At 46.2% G+C, this 26780-nt stretch overlaps 1 protein-coding gene across 1 annotated transcript in view; it reads right to left on the reverse strand.

Annotated features, from left to right (window-relative positions):
• Nucleotides 1-26780, reverse strand: part of Kirrel3 (kirre like nephrin family adhesion molecule 3) — a 557724-nt gene that overhangs the window by 376866 nt on the left and 154078 nt on the right. The window lies entirely within an intron of this gene.

The raw sequence follows: 26780 nt of genomic DNA on the forward strand, positions 1-26780 counted from the left end.
GAGGTACAATTTACATCCCAGTCAATAGTCAGTAACATGGCAGGAAATAAACTTTTTAAAACCAAGAAACCGGTGACCACTGAGGTCTTAATCAGGGAAGGAAATTACAGTTTGGAGTGTGTGATTTCTCTACTTGCTGTCAAGAATCCCTGAATTGTGTGCAGAGCAAAAGTCTATAAGTGACCTTTTCCTGGCAGAGGCGAGGGAGGAGAAGCCCATTATGGAACATAAGCCAATTTACTTTGTACAAATCAGGGGCAATTTTCCTCCTTAAATACATAAGGGTGGAAGGGAAGCGTCTGCAAACGGACAGATGCTCTCCTATGGCCAAGCTCCTCTTATTTGTGGGAGATGAAGGATAACAATCTTGTTACTGGCTTATAGGATGGTGGCAGAAGGCAGGCTGAAATCGATTCCCCAAATGGGTTTTTGGTTGGAGAGTTGGAGGTGGCATTTGGATAAATATTTCTTGAAGAGAGCATTTTTAATAATAACAACAAAAAAGCAAGAAACTATGAAACATACCTCCCTGTTCTAATCTGTCATTTCTTTTTGTTTTAAAAAATTCATGGGCATTTGTAGACTGAAAAAAAAAGTCGTAGATGGATCATATTCTCAGCAACATATACTAACAGAAATTGAAAAGTCATAGGTATATAATAACCCCTTTTTCCCAGGATGGGGCTCACAACTGGAGAATACCAGATTCCCCGGAGCAGATGAACAACTCCAAAACTGTACTTTGAGGGGGGTTTCAGATTTAGGAAAGTTTTTGACAGGTTTCACATGCAACAAAATTAGTCAAAGATCACCTTCTAGTGGCGATCTGTTCCGCCCTGACAAGCCTTATGGAGAATAAAAACACGAATGCTATTCCCCCTGCGTACTCAGGGTGACTGCATGATCACTAAGTTCCGTGTTTCTCGGGATGGAGTTCAGAGTGGAGGAGGTTGATAGGCAGTTCCTGTGAGAGAGGTGGCAAGGGGATTAGGATTCAAAACACTTTTCTTTTTACTCATGGAAATCAATTCATAAAGTCTGAGGCATCTTAGTACGTGGGACTTAGGCCGTAATGAAGGCGTTTCCAGCATACATGTGCGTATTTATACAGTAATACATTCAGACACCGTCTGAACTTAGATCCGTGCCTTTCAAAAGAAATGCATTAAACAGTGTCCTGATAACAAGTGTTTTAAAAACTGTAAAATGACAAGTTTTAAAAAATAGTCTTGCTGAATGTCAGGAGAAAATCCATTGTCCAGTAGCAGGTATGAACAAAGATGTCCAGAGAGATGAGGCTGCTGCAAGTCCTGCTGGGTAGATCTGTGGTTTCTTCTCGTCCTCCTCACAGGTCCTAGGGCACCCATCTAAACAGTTCTTCACTAATGCTGTCATGGTTCATCTGATTTTGATCTGAGCACAATGCTCCGTGAAGCAGAGTGTCCTTTCAGAAGAAGAAAGCCTTGATCTGCGAGCAGACTGTCTCTAACTTGCTGTTCATTAATTAATGAACAAATTAAAGGATATTTCCTCAGTCTGTCAGCTTGTCCCATAAAGAACATCCATTTCCAGGATGACTAAGAGTCTCTGCATTCACAGTATGAGACAGATACTAAATATGTATTTAGATGTAAATAGAAAAGGAAGGTGTTGTAGGAGCCTGCTTGTTGGTTCCCAGCTGCTCAGACCCAAAATAACCACACAGAAACTATATTATTTAAAACACTGCTTGGTCCATTAGCTCTAGCTTCTTATTTGCTAACTCTTACATCTTAATTTAACCCATCTCCATTAAGTTGTGCATCACCATGATGCTCGTGGCCTACCAGCAAGGTTCCAGCATGTCTGTCCCCGGCGGGGGGGGGGGGAGTGGCTACATGGTTTCTCCCCGACTCCACCTTCTTTCTCCCAGCATTCAGTTTAGTTTTCCCCACCTATCTACCCTATCAAGCCAAGCCAGTTTCTTTGTTAACCAATGGTACTCACAGCATACATCCCACCCACATCAGTCTCCTCCCAGATGAAGAAGGAAGGGAGGGAAGAAGAGTTATTGTGCCCTCTGTTTTCTCCACACATGTTCCCATTCCACTTCCTCAAGGGCCTCAGCTGGGAGCCAATCCTAGCACAAGCTCACCTGGTCCTCTAGATGCCCAGCCCTCTCTCTCCTTGTCAGGTATTGTCTGTATTCTAGCTGTGCTCTGCTGTGCTGTGCCCAGTCTCCCTCATTCCCACACTTAACCTGTCACACCTCAGTTCAATGCCAGCCAGAGAAGTCACTTGCCTGGCAATCGTACGCGCATCCAGACTTGGAATCTGAATTCGAATTTGAACTGCAAAAAGACAAGAAGAGAAGCTGGGAATCAATAAGATGAGAGCCTGGCTTAGATCTTCAGGGAGAGCTATTGTCTCGATTTTGTAGGCCTTGATGAGCCTCGTGGAGATAATAAAAACATGAATGATACTCTCCCTCAGGTGCTCACAATAATAATACGGACTAATAGTGATGGTAATAAAAAGGAATATATTGCCTTCACACCCCATCCTTTGCTTTGTATTGCCCCTCGGTAGCCTTGGGGCCATGGGCTAGCAGCTTCTTATTCCCACAGAGCTGTCTGCAGGAGGAGTGGACTGGAAGAGGAGTTAGTTTTCTTTAGCTAGCCCTAAGAGTCTATAATTGCAGAGTAGAGAGCTCACAAAGTTTTCTAAGTTATAAAAGTCTTTGATTCAGCTAGACGAAGGCAGCTCCTTGCAACAGCCACTCCCCATGGACCATCCAGGGATGCTTAAATACTAGATGCCTAGTGATCATGGATCAGGGTTTCTGTCCTCAGCCCCTCATGTTCAGTTAGGGACTAGAAGGTCATTCCTATGTAAGAACCAGCTGGTGACCATGCTGTTTCCCACTGCAGAGTGACCCTTTGATTCTGAGAAATTAACTTCTGCTTTCCAAGGCCACGGGCATGTTTGTGATGGGATGTGGCCCGGAAGCCAGGTGTGCTGACTGCCCCAGGGTGGCCCACTGCAGGAGTCTGAGCTCTTCCGGTCTGCAAAAGGAACCTATACACGCTGAGATGGTAGATGTAGTACAGGGACCGTCAGGTGCCCGGTGAGTCAGGAGCCTAGTCACACACCTGAAGAAAGATGTCAGGAAAAAGGTTCTTTCTGGCAAATGAGACTCTGCAGGCACTGCTGGTCTAACCTGTCCTTACTTTCTAGCGTCAGGGACATCATCAGTTATGCACGTAACCATTCTATTACATGGATAACTATTAACATTTAAAACTGTCTCAATGTGGAAAGGTAAAAATGTCACCTCGAGTCCCTCAGTGATGTCCACGGTGATGTGAAACTCAGTCTTTGTCTATGCGTTGTCATACAGAGGCATGTCTAGGTCCCCAATTATCCTGTGTTCATTCCCATCATCTTGTCTTTGAGCATGTCCCTTCTTCTACCTGGAATGTCTTTCCCCTTCACCCTTTACCTGGATTCTGCAAAGCTGTCTTTTATTCCATTTCTTTAAGGCTTGTGAGATCATTTCCTGAATGCTTGGCACAGTGCTTGACTCCCTGGTCAGCACTAATAAATGTAGAAGGACAGCATGCCCAAGCTGGTGAGGACTGGGAACACAGAGGCTTCCCTTCTACCCAGCTGCCCACAGGGAGGAGAACAACTGCAGGTGGCTTGGAGAACCCGCCCTCTCCCGAGTCTAGAAGCAAAGGAAAACGGCATCAATGTAGTAAAACATCCCTACAGGGGAGTCATTAGCAAAGAACACATAGTTAAAAATTAAAGGCCTTAAGTTCTTTGTCTACAGGCTCCATGGCCTGTTTTTGGCAAGCTGTGATTGTTGGGGAAGCCTTTGAAAAGTCATCTCGGCGCCTCCGTCCTTTCCCCAGATGGGCAGTGTCCCCCTTCTCATTCTGTGTTGAGGGTCTCTGCTAGGTGTAGTGGGAGTGACTGATGTGATGTGGGAGTGTCATATATCAATCTGTTGATTTCATTGGTTAAGTTATAATAAACCAGCTGCTTGGCCTCATGGCTTGGAACATAGATGGGAGGAGTAAACAGAATAGAATTCTGGGCGGAAGAGGAAGTGAGGTCAGACTCTGCGCTGCTTCCAGAGGGACCGGACAGCCGCCATGCTCTGCTCTCCCAGGCAGCTGCAACCCACGATGGACTTAGGCTAGAATCTTCCCGGTAAGCGCACCTTGGGGTGCTTACACACATAATTAGAAATGGGCTAGTCCAGGTGCAAGAATTAGCCTGTAAGGGCTAGAGTTCATGGGCCAAGCAGTTCTTAAATGAATACAGTTTGTGTGTTGTTATTTCGGGCGTGAGCTAGCCAAGCGGCCGGGGTGTTGGGGACTCAGCCCCGCCGCTTCCTTATTTCAACACTGATGCCCTAAGATGTACGCATTTCCCGGACCTTTCCCCCCAGTGACCTCCTGAGGAAGCAGACTCCATGGGTTCTCTGCAATGCCGTAGAGGGTATTTCATGTTCTTCGCCTTATAAATCACTTTTAATTGTGACAACAGAAACATCAGCTGCAAAACGGAGCCAAATGGGCTGGGCCCCTTTTCTGCACTCTCTAACTAGCTCAAATTAAATGCTGAATTGTATTTTGGGGTCTGAGTTTTGTCATGCAAACGAAGAAAAACAACTGCTTTCCAATTTCCACATGCAAATAGAGAGGGGACTGTTGAGACGGAGAACATATTTTGCCATCTCAGTGGTTCTAGAAAAGATAAGGCGCTCTTGAAAAAAAAAAGTTCTACAATTTGTCAGCTGGCAGCTTATTAAATACCCCAAACAAATGTTTATACAGCATTAGAGGGACACTGTCAAGGTCGGGAGGTTCCAAAATGGACCAATTCTCCGTTATTCATAACCGTTTGAAAAATCTCTTGTTTTTCTTTTCCCCCAAACAAATGCGTCTGTTCTGTTTTCTCTGCCTTAGGAAAAGAAAAAGAAAAACAGGCAAACGGCAAGCTCCCGTGTACAGGCCTCAGATAATAAACTCGAACGCATGGCCAGTTGTTCAGCAGTCGTGTGCAGTCTACAATAACAGAGTCGCACAACCAGGAGCCTTTGGCTTCAGCGGAACTTTCATTACGAGGTGCTGGAGGACAAGACGTTTGCCATTCTGAAAACAAGCCCTGGCTCATATGTGCTAGGAGCAAAGGAAGAGAAAGCAGAGCATCCTCCGTGGGGAGGTGGGGGAGGGGGCGGGCAGGGAAAGTGGCATTTACAAGCGACAGGCAAGCCTTACTGTCAGGTGAGGCCCTGATCCAATCTCATGACCCACAGGCAGTGCGTGCCGAGGAAGCACAGAGGACAGGAAAATCTGCACCCTGTGAAGAGCTTAGTTTAGCAGCAGGGTGGAGGGGGCTTAGGTAGCTGCAGTACCTGTGGAATGATTAGGGTTGGAAGTACCCCATGGGTGCTAAGAGAAACAGCAGCAAGGAAAACATGAGGTGGTGCTCACCCGAGATTGCTTATTAACCAGTTATAAGATTCTGAGTTAACTGGAAAGATTATGGTCTCGACAAATCACCAGAAGCTTAGAGGTCAAGGGCAAATATCCTGGCTGGCTCCTATGCCACACAAGGCTATGTTGTTTCCCTACCTATAGGGAATAGCTATGTCCCTCTAAGAACCAAGCGACAAGCTTACATGGAATAGAGACAAGGTGCTTTGATACAGTCTCCCAACCCTGGCGAATCCCCTCCCTTCCTCCCAGTTCTGGCGTATCCCTCCTCCCTTCCTTACAACCTCTGGGATCCCTTCTCACATCCAGTTTACTCGAGATGCTCTGAATTTTGGCAAAGAGGTTTCGCCCGGGGGCTCTGGGGGTTTAGGTGTGAAAAAGTTCCCCTCCTGTGATGACATGTCAGTTCCTCAGCTTGTTTCGTAGCTAGAAATAGATTTCTGTCATTCTTAATAACAGTCCCGTTTGGTTTGGGAAGGGCAATGTGTGGAGTCACACTGGTCACACAAGACATCAAAGTGGCGGAGTGAGGGATGATGGGAGCGAGAGAGCTGTCAGCTCCTCGCTCGCACCAGACTAAAAGCATGTAATTCACAACTTCTGTAAGCTTGGGAAGTTATCATTTGAAAGTTGTTGCTCTAGAGTGCCTTGACAGTCTAACAATGCAAAATAAATCTTCCATTCACGCCTCTCCAGCAAGCACGGATTCCAGGAATATGCAGCAACAGCGGAAAACAGCGATAAGTTCCTTGCTATGTCCTGGAAACTTACAGAGCCTCCATTCTACGCTGATTACCATATATTCACTTTTGGCAGAGCTTGGGGACTTTGGGGGAGGCCTTCTTTCTGGTCAAGACTTCAAAAAACATTTTCTATTTACCCCCTCCCCCCCGCCCAGATCACATCAGTCCCTCTGGAATCCTTGATTTCTGCACATTTCTAGCCTGTCCCATTTCTTCCCAGTAGGATAAGTACCTTGTAAACAGTTTTAATGTGGGCGCAAGGAGAAACCATAGGCCCTGGAAGCTTGTCTGTGCTCAGTCCCACACCTGGGCATCCTGGCATCTCGGAGGCCAGTAGAAGCCAGAGGCATTTGTGTTGACAAGGGGAGAAATTGGCTCCTAAGGAAAGGCTCAGGAAGGGCTCATAAGATGGACATCTGTTTGGAGGAGTAACTGAAAGAGATGAAGATCTCATGGGCTACCGAGTCCGAAACACAGAATTAATCAGCGAGGCTGAGCAGAGAGGGCAGCTTCCACCTTCCATCCAAGTCTCTGTCCCTGAGAATGTGACGGCTGTTCGAAGGTTGTCTTAAGCCCAACAAGCCCCTTGCTCTCCCTCCTGACAGCTGTGCTGCTGATGTGCATCTGGACGTTGTAGGGGAAGAGGTGGCACACTAATGAGCCGTGAGGGCCATCTGACAGACCCCATCTGCTCCGTTCTATCGGCCACCCAGGCTCTCTGCCTGCCCTGGCTGCTCCTCAGGGCACCCGATGGTCCCTGCCCAGCCAGTGCAGAGAGGGCTACAATCCTTATTCTAAGCTCTGGCTCCAGCCAAACTCTGAAGCAGCCAGCTAGCAACCTCATGGTTGTTGCCATGGGTGAACTCACATTGCCTTCTTCCTTCTGTCCAGGGCAATCCTATCTTCCTCAGGTTTTTCAGCACTCTCTCCCTCCTCCCATGCACCTATGCACTTTCTCTAGGGAGACTCTGACCACATGACATCGCTACAGAGCCACAAAGTCCTGGTCCATGCTGTTGTGGCCTGTAAGGTCCAAAAGGATAGGGAACAGCATCTGGTGTTTCTCGCCATGTAACTTAAACCCTCACAAAGTTCCTGGCACACAGGATTCTCAAGAAAAAGTTGTGGATGGATTAGATGGATGAGTAGAGATGTGCGCATGCATGTTGTGTGTGTGTATGTATACACATTCTGTATATATATGTAGATGTATATATATATAGTAAGTCTTTGCTAATAGTGCTTTGTAAGTGTGGCTGACACTACTCTGGAAGTGTGTGTGTGATCTTCAAGGTGACCATTCTGGTTTGGCAGACAAATCTTTCAGTTTTTACCCAGAGTCTGATACTCATACCCCATCCCTCAGTGACTATTGTCCATGGGGTAGATATACACTAAACACTTTTCTACTAGTAAGGTAAGGTAAGGACACACACACAAGCATGCACACACACATGCACATGTGCGCATGCCCACATGCAGACACACACACACACAGACACACACACACACACAAAGTCATTATTCAGTACTCACAAGGTTCCTGGCACAAAACACACACACTTCATAGATGCAAACAATGATTTCCTGGCCAGGTTCCCAACTGTGGATTTTGGCCGCAAGGTGTATTAGGCTTAGTAATAAGGCTTTTCTAGGCTGCCTTGACTTTGGATCTCCATCTTCAAAGTACAAAGCCGGGAGCTGAGGTCTTGTTCTTGGAATGACTAACTGTCACTGGGGGGCAAGGCTGAGGCAGTGGGTCCAGAACGTTTCAGACAAACCTGACAATGGTCCCATTCTAGTCTGGACAATGGCTCTCCATTTCGCGTGGAGTTAATCGAGAATGTCTAGAGAAAGGGGCTGTCAGCCTTTGGTGGGATGGCACTGTAGAGTACTAATTGGGTACTAATGCCCATTCTCCATGCCTCTAGCCATGGCTGATGGTAGGTCAGGCCCGGCTTTCCCAAGTTCAGACCTAGGAACTGACTTCCATCACTGACATAAGACCCTCTCCTTGTAATAATGTCCAGGATTTTTGGTGTGTGTGTTATAGAAATTGAATGAAAATAATTCAGTCACTTGTTTGAGATGAAAATAACCTGACTCACAGACTGTGTGCCTTTAGATACCTGGGACTCATGAAGATGAAGGCATCTGCAGCCCCGTTTTCCTTTGTGACTGAGGCATTCATGAGGCACTGGGATTCACTTAAGAAGCATTAAGAACACGGTGATTAGTACAAAGCACTTGGAACCTCCTGTGTGAGAGAAGGGAATAAATTGGTGGAACCTGGGACCCTTACAGCTTGGCACTCCTGGGGTGGCTCCTCATTTATCTCCTCATCACAATCCATACTGCCAATATGATTTTTTTCTATTAAGAAGTTATAAATATTCTGGACCAAAATATTACCTGATATTTTTGTTCTCCCGATGGGTACAGTAGGTAGACAAATTTATCCAAGGAATGATTGAAGAGTGAATTCTCTTTCTTCTTTGGAAGCATGGAACCTTCCTAATCATCCTGTCTATCGTTAACCCGTTAGTTACTTAGACCCATGAATGTAGTCAGCTGATGTGGTGTACAAAGACATGAAGTTCAAGCAAAGAGATCTCTATTATTAGTAAGTGGTAGGACACTTACCCCAAAGCTGTTTATTCATAATCTGCATGGGGATTCCTTTTAGCCCCCCTCCTGTAGTATACCCTAAATTTAGAGGACTCATCATCAATATAGAACCACGTATATTCTTTTGGCCACTTTAAGGCCTTAAGAAAAAGAAAGCTGGGGCTGGCGAGGTGGCTCAGTGGTTAAGAGCACTGACTGCTCTTCCAGAGGACACTGGTTCAGTTTCTGGTACCATCAGAGTAGCTCCTAACTCAACTGTTAACTTCAGTCCCAGGGGATCTGATGCCTTCTTCTGGCCTCCTTGGGCCTAGCAGTTATGTGGTACACTCCCACAAATGTAGGCAAAATATCTGGCTTGATCATGTCTTGCTATTCCCTAGGCTCATTATGAGTTCATAACCATAACTACCTGTAGCTGACTTCTGGCAGAGTCAACGGTGCGGGGGTGGGGTGGGGACATCCAAGGTCCAACTGAGCCTTGACGGTGTCTAGGGTGGAGAGGTGAAGAGGTGGCTACAGAAATGGACAGCTATCTTTTCTGAGCTCCAGACCTGCTTTCCAGTGTGGCTCATCTCGTAAGGTTGACGGGGGCATGGGCAGGGACCGCCCCGAAACCACATGCTACTTGGCACAGCAAAGACACTCCACAAATGGCAGCGATTATTTTTATTGTGACATGTGCTTGCTTTCTTTTCTCCTTGGGACGGCTCTTACTGACTCTTAATAAAGCAAAACCACACAATTGCAGACTTTCAGCTGACTTAGGAGATGCCTCCGAAAACCCAAACGTGAGCTCCTCTGTAGATGAGGAGTCAGTGTGCGCTTTTGACTACTAATGACCAGATGACCTCTTTTTTTGTTATGTCTCTGTTTTCTACAGCTGAAGCTCATGCCAGCCGTGATTATTGAGCTTTCGATGCTTATACAAAAACAACACATACTGTGCAGAGATAATTGCCCACTGGATTTGTAAGAAGGAATCGCTTTCTATAAATATAGAATATGCAAATTATTACTAGTGTTACATGGTAAAATTAGAAAGTAGGTAAATAGCAAATAAGACCAGCATTTATTCTTTATTATTCAAACGCCTGCTAGCTCAATTATCCTATAAGTGTGTAGAGAGTAGGCAAATTGGTTTTCCCTTTGTGGAGAAGACTTCTCTCTGAGTTCCTGGTCATTTTTGGTCGAGGGTGAGTGGGGCCACCACAACGGGATCACAATGTTCAGGATTGCTTAGCGGGGGTAGTGTGGGTCTTATGCCTTTGTGCTTTGGATTCTGTCTCAATTCTGAAGGGAGTGTATTAGAAAGTTTAGGATGTTAAACTAGGCACTCACTGGGGAAACCAGAGTCCTGGCTGTTTTGTAGTCAAGCCATCCAAAAGTCCATTTTACAATCCCTCAAGCCAAATTTCAAGGTAAGAGCAGAGCATATCTCTCAAGTGCTCACAAAGTCCCTGGGATGCTGGTCACCTCCTCCTCCTAATCTTCCCCCCTCTCTGCTCCTGTGGAGAGGTCAGTGGCCCCAAGGAAAGCAGAATCAGAGACTCATCTCTGCTCCTAGTCCACTCTCTTTGTTGCAATAGCCCGAAGACGCTCTGGGAGCTGTGGGACACTCACCACAATCAATAATTGTCCAGGAAACAAAGTCGGTAAAGAGAAATAAGTGATTTATTGAAAAGGCCCTCAGAAATGGCCCAAACAAGGCAGTCCTTCTAACCACACGCAGAACACCCACGGGAAGCAATGAATAGAGCCTCCGTAAACAAATGAACATCCCTCAGCACAGTCAAACTCATTTAAAGGGATTCTGGATGAGAGGGACAGCCAGTTGCACTGAAAACAGGAGTAAGGTAAAGAGTATAGAACTCTGTGTGTGTGCGGTGTGTGTGTGTGTGTGTCTATGTGTGTGTTGTGTGTATATGTGTGTTTGTGTGTGCACACCATATATGGAAGAACCAACTCTAATGAAACTAACAAGAATGAAGAAAAACAAAATAAAAAAAATGAACAGCTAGACCATGGATTCCCAGTACCTGGAGCATCTTATCAGGGCCCAGAGGAAGCAGAAGGGATGGCCAGTTCCTACTGTGCCGAAGATGTTCCCTTTTGCATCTGTGGACTGAACAGCATGGAAATGAAGCTTTACCTAAGTTTAATGGGTTTTCAAGCTGGAGAATGTGGCATGCTGAGGTGGGTGGTGCTGGTAGTTAGCAGATGCCAGTGGCATGGTCACTCGGCTAAGGTAGGGTCCAAGCATTGCAGGGAGCCAAGGGCTTCAGGCCTGCAAGGCAGCCATGGCACTCTCTGACCAGTCAAGCACCGAGCCCATGGAAAACTAGTCCAGTGACTCTGCCCAGGATGGATGCTTTGTGTTTGCATCCTTCTATCCTCAGTGAGAGCAGCATTCGTGTAATGCCATAATGAAGAGTAATCAAAGGCCAGCCAGGTCTCAGACAAACCAACAAGTTCCACTGAGCTGCTTTGCCTCACTTGTCCCAAGGCTTTCAGAATGTGAGACGATTTCTAAGCCACCTGGAGAAAATAGGGGACGGTAGATCCACAACTGCAGGTGGCTCTGGATGTCCCAGTTCCATCCGGATGTAAGACTAGAAGAGGTCACGATGGGACCTACTGTAACCCACAGGTGAAAGACTCCCAGAGTACTAACTCCAGACCTTGGCATGCCTGCAGCTTGCCTCTGGGTATCTCCCACACAGTGCTTCTGCTGAGCCAGTTGTCTTTCAAATCAGTGGCCCTGGAAAAAGCAGAGACTCAAGAGTCCTGGCTGATTAAGGACAGTCACTGAGCACCACAGAAGTGTGGATCAATCTTGATTAGAGTCTTAGGAACCGTTGGAGGAAGTCTCATCTTAGCCGACACCGGCTCAGGCACGGCTCTCTGGGGCTCAGAGCATCTGTCAGAGATCAGCCCGAGGCGCATCTAAATGGCTAGGGCCAGGGACACCGCACATCTAGGGGAGCTGCCAGCCGTGTGCCAGATGAAGTGTTTTCATAGGTGGTTGAAGGAAAGGCACGGATTATAGACCAGCTCTGTGTAATCATATGCGGTTCATCAAAAGGGCAAGACAGTGATACAGGGCAAGGAACAGAGAAAGATGTATTTTAGGGAGGCAGGATGGCAGAGAATGAGCAGCCCAGTAGGCACTAGAAAAATGGCAGAAGGATCCCGAATCCTGTCTCTGTCATTTACTAGCTGTGTGGCCAGTTCCCGAAATCTCTCCGAGCTGCAGTTTCTTCACCTAATTAAGATAACATCTCCTCCACAGAGTTGTTGTGTGCAGTAATAAAAGCACATTCGCGCTACTTTTGGAATGCCGTAGGGTTCCGGTGAAATGTGAACCACTCCTCTTTACTATGTGTGCTGCTTAAAGTGGAAATTATGTTGCCGCCCTGTGTGTTGGAAGGAAGGGACTTCAGATGCATCCAAAGTCTCTGGAAGTATTATGGATAAGTAAGACCCCGTTGATGGACGGTTATGCCATTGGAAACATTGCCTTCTGCCAATTACATGGACTTTACTAAATTCTTGTCTTTGCTGATTTCAGATCTGTCTCAGTCTGGAGTCCATCACTTGTTCTCCAGCTTCCAGGTTCTCTTGGGATTCCTGTAGCCATTCGGCTTCCTTAGGTAGGACATATTAGATGGCATCCCCTCTATTTTCACTGGGTCTATAACACCTTGTGCGGTGATGATACACAATGCCTTATTGAATTGAACTAGAAAGAGATGGTGGCCAGGACACTGGGGGTCATGAGTGGCGAACGAAGATGGACGATGAGTACATGGTGAGAACACAAGGAGCTTTAGGTATTTAGATTCTACCAGCCCTCCTAGGGAAGGAGGAAAATGAGAGAGAGAGAGAGAGAGAGAGAGAGAGAGAGAGAGAGAGAGAGACAGAGAGAGAGACAGAGAGAGAGAGACAGAGAGAGAGAGACAGAGAGAGACAGAGAGAGAGACAGAGAGAGACACAGAGAGAGAGACAGGGAGAGAGAGAGAGACAGAGAGAGAGACAGAGAGAGAGAGGCAGCACTCCAGAGATACAACATCTACAAGGGGTGTCACAGATGCTGGGCAGTTCAGGGTAGCTGGCCAGGCTCAGCCCTGTCCCCCAGGGAGTCTTGCAGACAGCAAGCTTCTCCTCTTCCAGAAGTCTCAAGCTTCTCCAGAAGGATTCCAGGCCAGGTACTACTCAGGGAGACATGGAAAAAGAGGGTGGGGAAACAGGGAGCAGCCACCTGACATCACTCTAACCTACTGACCAAGCCAAAACAATACAAGCATTAATTTCTGAGGCATGATGCATGGTGGGAGAGTGTGAGTGGTCAAGGCTGCACCATTACACAGAGGCTGTGTCTTCCTGCCATTTGTCACCCACAGAGCTGACAGACTGTTCTTCCAAATGGCCTCCAAATCAGCTTTAAGAGCTCCTCAGCAGACCTCTTCCCACAGCGACAGTGGCATAAGGTCCCTTGGTGGAGCTAGGGTCAACTTGTGGAAGATGGACCAGAAGATGTAGGCATCCTTACATTTCCAGCTCGGTGTGGGCTAGAAGACCAAGCCTACACCCGTGAGAAGGAATAACCTCAGACAACCTGTCAATGCACGTGGCATGTTTGGGAGATTCAGAGCCAACACCAAGCAATGTCCCCAATGGCTATCACATTTGAACATTGATGGACACTAGAATAGTTCAGGGAAGAGACTTCATATCTCACTGCAGACTCTTGGCACTAGATCCTGCATATGGTGGAGACCCAGAACACATGGGATCCACTGGCCCATGGCAAATTAAGCTGGTCATCTTATTACCAGATTCATATGTATCGAGAGTGTTGGCAACACTTCTCATCTAGTCTTTCATTGAATCATGTAGCATTTTTCAAACACCTTTCAACATGGCAAGCCTCATCGCAGGAGCTGGAGGGAGAGGTATCAATGGGCAATGACCCCAAAGTCCTGCACCTCTCATTTCATGCATGTGATTGTTTCCTCGAGGAGGTGCTTTAGTCCAAGCTTAGAGTCACTGCAAGCAGAGGAGGCAGACATTCTGAGTTTCAGTTTGCCTCAGTGTTAAACTGGTTGTAGATGCTAGGTATGCTCTTTAGTTTCCCAAATGAAACTTGGTAGTGACATGTAAAAACACAGGCAGAAATGCTGGCTTACACCTGCAATACCAGCCCTTGGGAGGCTGAGACAGGAGGAGCTCCAAGTTAGGGCCAATTGAAATGCATAGCAAGACCCTGTCTCAAAAACTAACCAAAGCAACAACAAACAAAATACCACACACACACATCCACACCCACACACATCCACACCCACACACCCACACCAAGAACATGTGAAGATAAACAATCAACCTGCTGTAAAGACACACTTGGGAACAGCTGGGAAGCTGTTGCTGTGGGTGACCCCATGATGGCATCAAGTGACCGACTGTGTACAGTATGGGCTCTAAACTAGACACAGGTTTGTCTATCCTAGGAAAAATGAATGAAAACTAAGACTAGAGAAGAATAAAGTTGCATCATAGGAATCATGGGGCTCTGTCAAACTGCTTTTAGGTGGAAGGGATAAATATATGACCCGGGTCTGGAAGCACAGGGAAGTGAATTTAATGCTAATGAGCTGAAGGCTTTCCCCATGATGAGAAGCCACAGAGCTTGGTATGTGGGTGGTGCTTGCATAGGCATGCAGTGGGGTAAGGAGAGGGGTCTTGCACTGGGGTGGTCTTGCACCACCTCTATACAAAGTGTTTCTCAATAGATTCATAATATTCTCTGTCTCTATTATATAAGATGGGACAGTTTGTGGCTTTGTTGTGAATGGGGCCTCTAATCTTAGAGGGTAGGAGAGATGCTCCTTCTTCAAGTCTAGAGGCAGATGAGGAAGCCATCTCTCTGGAGTTTTCCTGGACCAGGCTCCTGTTTCCTTTGTTGAAGTGGAGCTGCTGGCCAGGGGATAATGTGGGGCAGCAATTATGCTGGCCTGACAGAAAACCCATTCCCAAGGTTTGGTGCAAAGCTTCCCCTCCCCTTCCATCCTCATTCTTCTCCCCCCTCACTGTCTTATTCTTCCTCTTTCTCCCTTTCCTCCTCTCTCTGTTCTTTTGTTCTCTTTTTCTCTTCTTGTTTTGTCTTTCAAATAATACCCATGCTTTTAGGAAGGAATTCTTGGCTATTTTCCCAGGATAGTCCTCCTGCTTTTTAAGTTAGGACTCCACTGTTTTTGGGTGACTTTTCCGTGTGTGACCTTGAAAACATGATTTCACAACATTCCCAGCTCCCTCAGTGATAATGGAGGACATCACTCTAACCTACTGACCAAGACAAAACAATACAAGCATTAATTTCTGAGGTATGATGTGCGGTGGGAGAGTGTGAGTGGTCAAGGCCGCAGCATTACACGGAGGCTGTGCCTTCCTGCCATTTGTCACCCACAGAGCTGACAGACTCATGGTGTCCTTGAGCCCTCTGGCTCCTACACTCCTTTCTCCTCCGCAGGATTCCCGATCTCCGCCTAATGTTTGGCTGTGGGTCTCTGCATCTGCCGCCATCAGCTGCTGGATGGAATCTCTCTGATGACAGCTGGGCCAGGCACCAATCTGGTCATAGGAGACAGCCAGTTCAGGCCATTTATCCACTATTGCTAGGAATCTAGCCAGGGGTCTTTGCCAGGTTCTCCTGAACCAGGCTTCAGTCCGACCCCCAAAATGCCCCCTTCCAGCAGTCCCCCTCAGTACTCTTCTTCTCTGTGTCCCCCACAACCTCGTGTCCCATCCCTACCTACCCTCAGTCCACTCACGAAATCTCTTCTATTTTCCCTTCCCAGGGAGATGTGGGTGCCCCTATACTGACCCCAATGATCTCTCCTTGTTACCTAGTCTCTACACAGAAAGGGATACTTTGAATGGGTTCAGAATAGACCCCAGATGAGTTTTGAGCAGCTCAGAGAGCAGAACCATGGCTAGTCAATGGCATTGGTGAGTCCCTGCCACAGACGACGTGCTTGTCACTGATGTCACCAGTCTGATAGTTTAAACCAATAGGGGCCGATCAGTCTCCAGGATTCTGTCATCTTACTAGCTACAATTAATTAATTAATAATTAATGTGTGTGTGTGTGTGTGTGTGTGTGTGTCTGGGGTAAGGGAACAGGGGATAAAAAAGAAGAAAAGAGAGAAAAAAGAATCCCAACCAATGTGGCAAGACTAAAAAGAGAGAGAAGCAACTCTGTTGCTGAGTTGGCTCAGATAAAGACTGGGGCAAATGCTGGCCATTGTACCTGGAAAGGGCCAGGCCCCTGCTGCCAGACTGGCTCCTGGAAGGCACGAAGGGAGCAATGGACCAGAGGGAGCAGCAGTTAGGGACCAGGACCAGGTGTAGGGCCAGGGACTATTAGCTGGAGCTACCTGTAGATCTTTCTGGATTCTTTAGCATCTCCTGAAATAAGATTAACTTGATGGTGATTAAAGCTGAAAACCCCCACTAGCGCAGCATGCTGAGTGCCTGACTCTAGGGCTCCTGAACAAATTGTTTTCCCTTTTTATGCCGATCCTTGTGAACTCTGGCTCAGCCTGGGTTGCCCACGGGGACGTGGCTGGAAATGGAAGCCCAGGTTTCCTCTTGGCACATAGCTGTCAGAGCCTTCTCCCAGCATCCCAGCAGGAGAGAGACAAGAAGCTTTCTCATCCCAGGAGCTGGTGTCGGAATATGCAAATGAACCGGAGAGTCTTCGGCCTCGGATGGGTTCAAAACCGAGGCCAGGGAGTACCTGCCTTTCCTATGTTGTCTTCTGAAAGTGCCTTTCTGTCACTGCTCTGTGAGGCAGCTAAGCTAAGCTGCCAGGGATTTGTAAGACAGGCACTAGAGTACAGAGAGCAGCAGCAACTGGCCCATGGTCACACAGGTGGCTATGAATGCGGTTTCTAGCCTTCTGAGTCTCAGCAGAATGCCTACAGACAATGCGGTACTGGCTAGAGCAACAAAAGTGCAGTTCCTAGATTAAAAATGTTCCTCTCTGGGCAGTGATGACACACATCTTTAATCCCAGTCCTTAGAAAGCAGAGGCAGGCAGATCTCTGTGAGTTCGAGGCCATCCTGGTCTACAGAGGCAGTTCCAGGACAGCCAGGGCTACACAAAGAAACCCCTCTCTCAAAAAACAAAAAACAAACAAAAAAACCAAACAGACCTCAAATTAGGCTTGAGGGCAGGGAAGATGTGTCTATTGAGAATGAGGACCTGAGTTTGAGTCTCATAACCCATAATTCATGTTTAATAAATAAGTAAATAAACAAAAGCCCAGTGTGGTGGAGAGTGCTTGCAATCTCGTAACAGGAGAGGCAGAGACAGGTATCTCCCTTGACCTCACTAGCCAGCCAGTATTGCATACCTGCCCTGGCATCCTGGTAACTCTGGGGATTATTTTGTGAGTAATGCTTTAAGAAAGAAAGCAAAAGACATTTAAGTATCAAAGGAAAGCAAGGACACTGAAATACAATGGTAAAAGTATTGAAGGGTGAGGTGAGGTAAAGTACCCTCCCTCTTCACGATTAATCTAACACACAAGAAATAATCCCCACAGCTTTAAAGACTACAGTAATTCCGAGTGGCGAGGAGAGAACTAATATTTTGAGACTTCTACAAAAACAGCAAGGTAATGTGGAAACAGCTGGGATTTTAGTCGGTGGCCACGTCACAAGCAATTGTTGTCACTATCGGTTTTGTTGCATATGTTATTAAAGGGAATGCTATGTTCCTGCTTTGTGATCCTTTTTTCTTTCTTTTCAAGTATCTTGACTTTCTTGAATTCCTCCTGCACGTCAACTCACAAGGAGAAGTGCCCTACAGGACTTAGAGGGGGAAGGAACTTTCTCAGGGCTGCACAGGGTTGCTGGGCTGATTCAGCTAATCAGCGTGTCTTCCTGTCTCCTGGGTCCTACAGCCCCATGGAGGAAATTTGGTTCCACTAAAACTCTTCCTTTTGAATTCATCCCAGTAGAGTTGAGTTTTTCTTTTTTCTAGTTGCTTTCCCTCCTATAGATCTTTTGATGGCCTGGGGGAGTGCTGATCCCTTCTCTGTGCCTGGTGGGCTCCTCGACACCTTTTAGACACTCTCCTTGAACAGACTTCACTGTGGACCTCACCCACAGCTCGGGGCACCTCATGCGTCATTTGTCACTGTGGCGAGTGAGCCTCTATTTCTGTGCAACTGTTGACACAGTGACTGGTGTGCTGCTCTAGCTTGTGAATGCATGATGCAGCACTCTGCCTGGTTGGCTCACCTTTGAGTCCCCACCACCTAACCGCCTGGCCCAGGGCCGATGCTCAGTATCTGCAGAACGGGTAAATAAGAATGAGTGCATTGTAGCCCGGAGATGAAGTCTACTTCCTCATTAAGCTGACGGACTTCCTTGGTCCTCCCGTCTCCTCCATTATCCCCTAACTACTCATTAGCTCCAGTCTTTCCTGCTGTTTAGAAGCTGGGTCCCTTTGTCTCTCCAGCCTTCGGATCATCTTTCTTTCTCTCCTCTGAATCTCCTCCAATCTTTTCAAATGCTATTTCTACTTTGAACTTGCAGGGCTGAATGTTCTGGGAAATATCTGTTGGATGTGTCGGGAGACGGTGTGAAGCACAAAGGCTGGCTCACTTCCAAAGCCATGTGTCTGGTCTGCCGCAAGGTAGAAGCCTACAGGGTTCCCACCAATCCCACCATTCCTAGCCTTCTTTAGGCACGAGCTGAGAGACAGGAAACAAATGTGTAGGCTGGCAGCCGACGGGTGTCAATCCCGGTGTCTGCGATGCTTCCCTGCAAACAGCCTGTCTTCACGAGGACATCTCATTTATGGCCCTTTCCTCCTGTGAAGGAAGGCATTTGGCTTCTGTTCCAGAGCTTTTAAACTGACATTTGAGCTGCTTAGTGGGGGGGGGGGGTTACCTCATCTCACTCTGTAGGCATTATTAGGGTGAGCCTATAGTGGGGGCTCCTTGGTCTGTGCATGGGGCACTCCCCACACCAGCTACCGTTAGCCTAGTCTAAACGTTAGCGTACTTTTTCTCTGCTCTCTTGTTTGATATTTAGACCAAAAATGCAGAAGAACAGAGTACCATCCGGCCATCTGAGTTCCCAGCTACTAAGGACTCCCTGAAACCTTCCAAGACGAACACATTTTATTGAATTCCCTGCTTTGAGCAATTTGGCTTGCTTTAGAGGATCGCCTCTTGGAGGGTGATGAAAACAGTAATGTACTGTACAGGGGCCTCATTTGAAGCAGCTTTGAAACTCGTTCTAAAGGGTGCCTGCTACATCAATGGGTGACTGGAACACTCAACAGACAGGCATGTTCTGAAGTAGCTTTGGAGCCGAGGACCTTGGTTTGGTGTGGATTCTCGCTTCTCCTTACACCTGAATAGTTGAAGGTGATGCAGGTATAGGAAAACTTCAAGTAGCAGCTGCATCAACTGTCTTCTGTCTGTGTGAACTGCCCCAAAGGCTGAGCTGGTCCTGATTAGTCACAGTCTCATCAGTGCATAAAATCCCAGTGGTTTGTACGGTGAAAGGGTCTGAGGAATTACAGCAGCTAGGGCTCAACCGTACTGCTCTGTGACCTCCAGGGAGTAATATTCCTTACGTCTTCTGCCCTAGTTTCTCCTCTGTAAATGCAGATACTATTACTCCCCTCTAAGGATTACTGTGGGCATTAAATGAAGTAAGCAATGTGAGACACTTAGTACAACACTAAATACAGCAGTAAACACTCATTTAGTTGGAGCCGTTCTCAACACCCAACGCTTCATTGCCAGACTCTGGCTTACTACACAGTATACTGTGTGCAGTAACATCCAGAGTCCCAGCTCATTCCAGCATCTACCCCCATAGAAAGGACACTGTTTCCACACTTAGGCCAAGGAGGTGGTGGCAAGGGGTGAGGTGAAGTGGTAGAGATGGTGGCTGGGAGGAGCCATTGCGTAAGGTAGGTCTTCTGCTCTCAGGGTGGGGGGGATGGTGGTGGTGGTGGTGGTGGTGGTGGTGGTGGTGGCGTTCTCTACCTAGAACTTCGCTTAAGTCTTTCTCATACAGGGGTCCTGAAGGTCATTGTACAAAGTGCTGCATTTCCTAGGCTGTGGCGGTTCAACACAGGATGGGATTCAGGCGGCAAGCATAGCTGTCTAACTTGGTTTATTAAGAAGCGGGGAGTACTGAGGAGACAGTGGGAACGGAAGGCGTGATCTTCAGCGAAGCGTCCGTCTTAGGTGCCACCTCCCCTTAATAACCTGCTCGGCTAGTGATGTCGCTAACATTCGGCACCCTGGCAGACAGAGCGTGCAGACACTCTCAAGAACACCCCAGCGGAGACAGCCTCTGACATGTGTGATTTTGAATGAGTCCCCATTTAGATGTCTATGGTCTGAGAATTTCATTCTATTTCTTTATATCTAGTGTTTAAGAGCAGACAGTGTGATGTGGTGCCTCTGAGAGAAGCGGTGGGAAGAGGCCGCGGACTGGGAGGAGTCTGCCAGAAACAGACATGAAAAGGATGGGAGAGCAAGAGGGAGAAGGGGCAGGCAGGCAGGAGAAAGGTCACTGAGGTCACTGCTGTGAGCCTGCTGGACCTCCCAGGAAGCACGCAGAAAGCCTCCAGGTTCCTAGTCTCCCAGAGGCTGAGGTGGCTTTCCTGCAGAGCTGACTTGAAGGCAGTGGGAGCTGCCATAGAGTTGGCCAAGGCTCTGAGATAGGAAAGGGTAAGGTGGAGGTAGGAATGGAGTCTGAGCTCTATGGTCCAGCCCAGCTTGTGCTAACTAAGTTGGAAGTGGATCCACGGGAGATGTCACAGGGCACTGACTGCAAAGGGAAGAGGATGGTCTTCCCGGGGCGGGGAAGCACGCAGAACAAAAGTCACATGATATTAAACAGATGTGAAAGGGAATTTGTGTGTGAACCACCCATGAATTAATAGCTTTTGTTAATCGCTCCTGTTAGATTGGAAAGAGCTGGCTTAACGTTCTTAACCAATAGTCACTCAGCTATATTCAACAGGCTGGAAGGATCCTGCTCAGGGGTTGGGGCAGCTGTTAAGAGCACTTGCTGTTCTTCTAGAAGACTCCGGTTCATTTCTCAGTACCTCATAGTGGGTGGCCCACAACTCTAGATCGACAACCACTTCTGACCTCCAAGGACACTGTGCTTTGATGTACATACATACATGTAGGTACATACACATAAAATAATAAGTAAGTAATTTAAAGATCATAGCCTAGCTCAGAGGTAGGAACTGTTTGTCTACAAGATGTAATGCCAAAGCTTTGTTTGGAGGGCGGGGATCAAACTGCTTTCTTATTTGCCCTACAGTTACTTAAAACCCTTGGGTTGTATATCCACTCCAGACTTTGGGATTGTGTATCTATTCCAGACACTGGGATTGCCCACTGTTAATTTTCAGTCATTCATTAACAAAAGAACTATTCCAGGGGCTAGGAACTGAGCATGGGATGAAGATGGAATAAATACGGGGATTAGGGATGGGAACTGATATTCTTAGAGAGTATCTACCATCATTCAAAGATGGAATATACACATGTGACGAGCTTTACCATAAAATAACAACTGAATGAAGACAACTGAATTAGATTGGTGCCATGGGAACCTGGATGGTTTCGGGAGGCTGGAGTTGCCAGGAAAGGCTGTAGGGCACAAGTGAGTTTGGACCCAACACTTGAACGGCTTCTACTGTTTCTGGTTTATTTCTCCAAGTTCATAGATACTTGTACTTCATTTTCTTCATTTGTTTAGCCATAAAGCCTTCTTGAGGCAGAAAAAAGAAAACCAACAGCATAGCAATGATGGCCATGTGATGATCCCAAACATTTAAAGGAAAGGAAACAAATCAACCTGGATCCAGTGGCCATCAAACTGCTGGCTTGCCTAGAAGTTGTTCATGAATTATCAACAGCTGCTAATCATTCCGAATTGATATTTATCATAGGTATATTTTACAAGATGAATTCTGTCACCAGCACTGGTGTCTTCTCACCAAGTCCCACCAGCAGCTGCAAATGTTCATTAATAAATATTTTGTTTGGGCTCCCCCTCGTCACTTTCCATCGTCTTCCTTCGGAAGCCTGAGCTGAATCATCACCGAGTGGTACTCACAAAGGCAACTTGGAAACTTTAAATGAAAACAGATGTTGAGAGATGCGGTTATCCCAGACATGCTACAATAAACAGCATTAACGGTTCTAAGTGACAGGTTTCTGGATTGGACTGCAAGGAGCTCACATTTACAATTAAATGAGGGCCTGATCCTTTGCAACCCTGGATTCTACAGGTGACTTGGTGGTGACAGTCCTTTCTTAGTGTTTCAATTTTAGTGCAGCCGTGAAGCGAGCGAGGCACGGATTGGACGGGCAAGCACTGAGAAAGGTGTTAGTGCCAGAAGCACTCTTTGTCTAACTGTCTGGATGCAAAACTAACTTAGCATAGCAGCTGAATGTGTGAGCTCTTGAAGTGATTTCTTCGCAAACTGCACATTTCCTGTGCCAAGCGGCAGCCTCGCTGTTTATGTCACGGATGTCTGGATACCCCGTCTCCACACATTTTTGTCATCCCCGGTTCATTATAGAGAAATTGGAGGAAGTACCATGTTATAATAACCAGATTATTGCTTAATAGACAAAGATGGTCTACATGCGCCTTCGTTTATTAGAGGACCACTTTGGATGTGAATACCCAGTTGTTACAGATACTGAACCCCCTCACATTAGTTAGGAGCACGGACTTGGGTTAAGTTGAATCCAACACTTCTCTTATCCACTCTCCTGCCTGAAGTGAGATAATATTTATAAATATGCCTCTTCGTCTGTGTTGGTGAGATCTGAGCAGTATCATTGACCTTTGGTTCCTAGGTAAGACTCCAACCACTGACAGAAGACTTTCTGATAGTCCTTGCTGTAGGCACGCTTTTGAGACCACCAGTATTGCACCTACGAAATCCTGTGAGCTTGCCTTCACCAAGGAGATGCTCAAGGAAGAGGGGATGGACACCAAAGGGCTGGTGGATTAAGCGAGAGTCCAATTGTTTTGGAGGATTTGATCAACATTTGTTAAACTTCGACCTTTCTCATTCTCAGTCTTTCTCCATTCTTTCCCTCCTTCTCTCTCCCTCCCTCCCTCCTGTCCTGTGCCACCTGTGCTAGGCAGCTGACTTTTGCACAGTCTGAATATGTTCTTTCAAACCCTGTTCTTCAAGTAAATAGTCACAGTCCATTCTGAGAGTACCAAGACACTTTAGATACAAAAAGCACAACCCTTCCTGGTTGATTCAGTGATTATGTACTGTATTCCCAAATAACTTCTACCTCAATGATGTGGGAGTGTCATATCAATCTGTTGATTTCATTGGCTGAGCAATAAAGAAACTGCTTGGCTTAGCTTAGAGCATAGATGGGAGGAGGAAACAGAATAGAATTCTGGGCGGAAGAGGAAGTGAGGTCAGACTCTGCTCTGCTCCCGGAGAGACTCAACAGCTCTGCTCTGGAGCAGAGACGCCATGCTTGCCATGCTACACTCTCCCAGGATGGACGAAGGCTAGAATCTTCCCGGTAAGCGCACCTTGGGGTGCTTACACGCATTATTAGGAATGGGCTAGTCCAGGTGCGAGAATTAGCCTGTAAGGGCTAGAGTTCATGGGCCAAGCAGTTCTTAAATGAATACAGTTTGTGTGTTGTTATTTCGGGCATGAGCTAGCCAAGCGGCCGGGGTGTTGGGGACGCAGCCCCGCCGCTCCTATTTCAACAGATGGCGCCCAGACGTGTGGCTAACTGAATCCACAAAAAGCCTGAGAAAGCTTGGGAAAGAATGGAGTGAAGCATGTTTTCTTGGTAGCAGAAATTTCTTGGGTCTACTCTGCTTGCTAGAGGCAAGCAAGCACTCTCATCTAAGAGAGGCTTCCTGACTCAGCTTCAGCTGCAAAACCCTGCAGCTCATTAAGAGGTCCTGCCACAAAACACTTAAATGGTGTTGACGAAAAGCTGAACGCATGCTTTTCGATTTTCAGCTGTAGCAGGAAAAAAGCTGTGCCGTTTAAAAATGCCGGCTTTCTGGGCTGTCCTGCCACGGCAAACTCTGACTCTTTTACGCAGGCGGTTCGTGTGGTTTGCAAGCACAGGCTGCTGAAGCTCGCTTGCTGGCAGGGACCTTGAAATGCCATAGAGTTGTGGCAGTAAACATGGCTACAACCGGTACCTCAGCCATGAGGCTGGAAAGCTAAGGAATGGACTGGATCTAGCTGGCAAAGCCACGGCTTTAATCCTACTCATATTGCTCAGTAATTTAAAGGCTCGTGTGGTCAGAAAAAGAGAGATATACAGTAAAGAGATTCAAAGATAAAGAAAATGTTTAAATGATTTACAGTGTGTTAAAAATATATGCAAGCTAAAAGTTAAAAGTTTTTAAAAAAAAAGTAAGAAAAAGAGAAGTTGTGTGTGGTAGTACACGCCTTTAATCCCAACACTTGGGAGGCAGAGGGAGATTGACCTCTGTGACTTCAAGGTGTGGTAGCACACGCCTTTAATCCCAGTGCCTAGAAGGCAGAGACAAACAGATCTCTGTGAGTTCAAGGTGTGGTAGCAAACACCTTTAATCCCAATGCCTGGGAGGCAGAGACAGGCGGATCTCTGAGAGTTCAAGGAGAGCCTGGTCTACAGAGTTATTCCAGGTCAAAGAGATACAGAGAATATAAAATAAAAGTAAAAATAAACGAAATAGAGGTTAAAATAAAGCGTACAAAGATGGAAAATACACAGAGAATCTTGATACTGTATACTATTATGCTCTCTTTGAATTGTTTGAATGCTGAGGAAGGAGCAACAGATGCTAAAAGATATTTGTTTATAAATGCTGCTGAACTAATCCATCGTAGAGATTTTGATGCCTTGACTTTGAAATTTGGATCTAAGGACATGATGCTTTCGAAAGGAGTTTCCTATTTTGTTTTCACAGAGGATGAGACCCTGTTCATTTCTTCTATTCCGATATGGTATGATGGACCACGCCCTCCTGAACGGTTGCTGTGAATACCTTCAGAAAATTGCTTCGCTCAACTGCCAACTGAGATGAAACTAGCACACAGGTTATACCATGAAAGACCTAATTAACGACGCCCCCATTCAGCAGGAAGCAGTTTGGAGAGAAAAAACTGCGCCCATGTTCCCAAATATTGTTTATAAATGTTCTTTTACATTTAAAGGGGGAGATGATATAGGTATGAATAATTTACATTGATATGGATTTTGCTTTAGTGATTTAAATTTAAGGTTAATTTTGTAATGTATATAGGTTGTTAATGAATAATCATTAATAATAGTTAAGTTTGTAGTCATGTTAGTTAAGATTTTCTAGATGTGCATAGATATATTTTAGATAGGCATTCTTCATATTTTTCAAAGATTATAGAATATGGCATTTTAAATGTTTTAATAACTTAGGACTTTTCATGACAATGAGACACTCTGCTCCTGGCAGCACCAATCTACTTCAAGAGGAAGATGGGCATCGAAGAGGATCCTTATGGAGTTTGATAGCCATTTGGGCAAGAAACTGCTCTTGCCTGGACTATTGCATAAACTGGACACAGAGAACCCGCAGAGAGAGGACTGCTGAACTTGCCTAAAGGTGAGATGATCTTTCGGGGTTCCTGATTCATGAAAGAGTCTGCAAGACATTCTTCAGGACAAGCAGATAGTGACTGCCTTTGAAAGTTCCTGCTTTGTGGAAATGTCTGCTGGAAACTATGGGCCTCTAGGCTGAAGATGGATGCCCCAACGGTACAGAGGAACTTTGGGTGACTGTCCAGGCAGTGAGATGTCTCTGTCATTTCTAGAGTTTGAGAGTTTGCTTATTTCTTATTTGTTTAGGTAATATTGTATCTTTCTGGACTGTTTGATGGAGTTAAGAATAGTTAGCTATAGTTATAGTTTTTCTTAGTTATGATATAGATTATTGTAATTTTTACTTGATAACTGTTTTGTTATATGTAATTTTGCTATGTTAAGTTAAAGCCTTTTTTTTTTTGTTTAAACAGAAAAAGGGGAAGTGATGTGGGAGTGTCATATATCAATCTGTTGATTTCATTGGCTGAGCAATAAAGAAACTGCTTGGCTTAGCTTAGAGCATAGATGGGAGGAGGAAACAGAATAGAATTCTGGGCGGAAGAGGAAGTGAGGTCAGACTCTGCTCTGCTCCCGGAGAGACTCAACAGCTCTGCTCTGGAGCAGAGACGCCATGCTTGCCATGCTACACTCTCCCAGGATGGACGAAGGCTAGAATCTTCCCGGTAAGCGCACCTTGGGGTGCTTACACGCATTATTAGGAATGGGCTAGTCCAGGTGCGAGAATTAGCCTGTAAGGGCTAGAGTTCATGGGCCAAGCAGTTAAATGAATACAGTTTGTGTGTTGTTATTTCGGGCATGAGCTAGCCAAGCGGCCGGGGTGTTGGGGACGCAGCCCCGCCGCTCTTATTTCAACACCTCAAACTTGCAAGTTGGCAAGGGGGCTACACACACACACACACACACACACACACACACACACACACACGTACACACCAATCCAGAAACATTTAATTTTTTTTTGTTTTCTTGACTGTTTTTGAAATGTTGTTGGCATGTAGTAATTACTGGGATGACTCCTATTAACACACTGATTTGAGTTATAAATCATTTGAGGTGGTGGGTTGACATAAGAGATTAACAACAATCAGTGAATAGCTCGTCTTATGGCTGACCACCTGAAAATGTCTTTTGATTTATAAACCATTGTTAGAAACTAGACAACAAATAGCTATTAAAGCATCTATCTATCTATCATCTATCTATCTATCTATCTATCTATCTATCTATCTATC

Source organism: Alexandromys fortis, unplaced genomic scaffold (assembly GCF_014885135.2).
Source record: "Alexandromys fortis isolate MF-2015 unplaced genomic scaffold, M_Fortis_MF-2015_v1.1 scaffold_168, whole genome shotgun sequence".
Lineage (NCBI taxonomy): Eukaryota > Metazoa > Chordata > Mammalia > Rodentia > Cricetidae > Alexandromys > Alexandromys fortis.